This window comes from Notothenia rossii, assembly GCF_949606895.1.
Source record: "Notothenia rossii genome assembly, chromosome: 3".
Classification (NCBI taxonomy): Eukaryota; Metazoa; Chordata; class Actinopteri; order Perciformes; family Nototheniidae; genus Notothenia; species Notothenia rossii.
The window spans coordinates 45,764,001-45,766,767 of record NC_136901.1 but is presented as its reverse complement, the minus strand read 5'-3'; the positions used below and the strand labels follow the sequence as shown (position 1 = coordinate 45,766,767).

The window sequence follows — 2,767 nt, the reverse complement described above, 5'->3', positions numbered from 1 at the left end:
CGTGGATCTGAGTCGTGTCTTTGTGTGTGTGTGTGTGTGTGTGTGTGTGTGTGTGTGTGTGTGTGTGTGTGTGTGTGTCCGTCCAGCAGAGGGCGCTGTGACCTCACTCTTCACCCTCCTGGAACACTTCCCCCTCAGTGTGTGAAGGTAGATATGGTGCAAAATGTGAGAACGTGTAAAACCTGATGTGAGCACAGAAAACAATCTGAGCTTGTGTGCATACATTTACACTTGTATAAAATATCCACGTAACTGTGAACCAAATCTGAAGTCACAGAAAGAAAAACAAAGTTTTGTAGCTTGTAGAAAACAAATGAACTTAGCGATGAAATGTTCACTTGCAGAAAAAAATATATTTTTAAAATATATTTTCCATTACAACTGCAACTTGGTTATTGCAACCTCTCAAATCAGTCATTACAACTCCACGAATCTGCTCTGTGGCAGTATACATTGTTAAATATGTTCGTTATTCTCGCGTCCAGGAGAGAAGCTTTAAAATGAGACTAAATGGAGTCTCTAAGAAGATTCAAATGGGATACTTTAATTAAAAAAGGCGCGGTAGTGTTACAGACAGAATATTGTTCAGTCAGAAAACAGCTGTGATCTGGCTCTCCTGAGCAAGAAGAGAAGAGCGAATCCCTCGTCCGGTGCTGTTATATATATATCCTCTGCTGGCTCCTCCCCGCCAGCCGGCCTCGCCTCGTCTCTAATGTCCGTTGTTGCATTTAAACAGAGGATTGGTACTTTTCACCTTCAATATATGCTTAACACGCCTTTTCTCCTCATATTCTCTTTCATCACTTTTCATGTAACACATTCTAAACGCTGTAATCAATAGTCTAAAACATACAGAAAATACTTCACGGCTGGTTTGGTTTCCGGTCATTCCGGATGTTGTCACATGCTACTCTCGTCTGTAAACAATAATGTATTCAAATAAACTGTACCTTCATTTAATATTCAGCATGGTAGTATCTCGACATCTATAGTTGTAGTGTTGAATCAGTAGGTTTCGGTTTGCATCACTCCATGTCATTTCGCTACTAAATTCACCTCTTTAGGAAATCGTATATTAGCCACATGCTAAATGCTAACCGGAGATGAAGGATTTTCAGAATAAAAGCTTAACAACTGGTTGTGCACAAGAATTTCTGTTTTTTCAGTATAAAAGAGCATTTAACTTGACAGTATGTTTAAACTACATTATACCATCAAAACATTGATTTTAATTTCTAACAACATCCACCAATCTGTTCTGTGGCAGTATACATCCACCAATCTGTTCTGTGGCAGTATACATCCACCAATCTGCTCTGAGGCAGTATACATCCACGAATCTGCTCTGTGGCAGTAGCCTATATAGACCCTCCAGAAAAACGCGGGCAAAAATCCTTGATTATGCGATTAAACATGCAGGGTTTTTATGTGATTTTGTGCGGTGAAATTGCGGGAAGTTGCGAAATATGCTAAATATGCGGGGAAAAGAATAACAATTTTTTTAAATGTTGGGCTGTCTTATTTATTTTCTCTCACACACAACCTGCCACTAACGTTAAAACCCTTTACTATTCAATTAAACACATTCAATTTGTATTTATTGTAAAAGCAATTGGGCTATTTTAATCTCACACACACACACACACACAAACACACACACACACACACATACACTTCTCCGCCTCATTCTGTTTTCATTTACTCGTTCGTTATCTGACCAGCTTCAATCTTGTATGCTACTCACTTCGTTTCTTGTAGCCCTCTAAAGGGTTTTGGAGGTTGATGCCTCGGGGAACGTGAGTTGTTTGGCTTTCTTGTCCGCAGCAGCAGAAAGCATTTTCGAATGTTTGAATGAATCAAAGTGGGTCGTCCCCGTCGATTTTCTCTTATGCTCAAACACACAGTTGCTTGCACGGGGTGCAGAATAGTTTCCCCCCACCTTTTGCCCGGTCTTTAGTAGAAATGTTCGTCGGTAAATGAGATGGATTAGATTTTTTCATCTTGGTGTTTTCTCTATCGTGTGAGCTCCACACGTTCAATCTATACAGTGTTGTTTACATTCTGTGATGCGCGAGCTGATGACGTCACGTCAAGACGAGTTAACTTTTTTTTCTTCTCAACTTTGTGTGGAAAAATGCGGGGATTATGCGGCCTTTTGATAAATATGCGGCCTTTTAAAAATCTGCGCCATTTTGCTGATTATGCAGTAAATTCTGCGCAGAATCGCGTTTTTCTGGAGGGTCTAATTATACATCCACCAATCTGCTCTGAGGCAGTATACATCCACCAATCTGCTCTGTGGCAGTATACATCCACCAGTCTGCTCTGAGGCAGTATACATCCACCAATCTGCTCTGTGGCAGTATACATCCACCAATCTGCTCTGTGGCAGTATACATCCATCAATCTGCTCTGAGGCAGTAGGCTATACATCCACCAATCTGCTCTGTGGCAGTATACATCCACCAATCTGCTCTGTGGCAGTATACATCCACCAATCTGCTCTGTGGCAGTATACATCCACCAATCTGCTCTGTGGCAGTATACATCCACCAATCTGCTCTGTTGCAGTATACATCCACCAATCTGCTCTGTGGCAGTATACATCCACCAATCTGCTCTGAGGCAGTATACATCCACCAATCTGCTCTGAGGCAGTATACATCCACCAATCTGCTCTGTGGCAGTATACATCCACCAATCTGCTCTGTGGCAGTATACATCCACCAATCTGCTCTGAGGCAGTATGCATCCACCAATCTGCTCT

The 2,767-nt window shown here is 41.5% G+C and overlaps 1 protein-coding gene across 2 annotated transcripts in view; it reads left to right on the top strand.

Moving 5' to 3' along the window:
- The window catches only part of mepceb (methylphosphate capping enzyme b), a 14,151-nt gene extending 13,015 nt beyond the window's left edge, over window positions 1-1,136 (top strand). For both annotated transcript variants that reach the window (XM_079667894.1, XM_079667893.1), the window contains exon 8: window positions 1-1,136. This exon is cut by the window's left edge and continues 298 nt beyond it. The gene's annotated coding sequence lies outside the window, so the exon portion shown is untranslated.
- The last annotated feature ends 1,631 nt before the right edge of the window (window positions 1,137-2,767 follow it).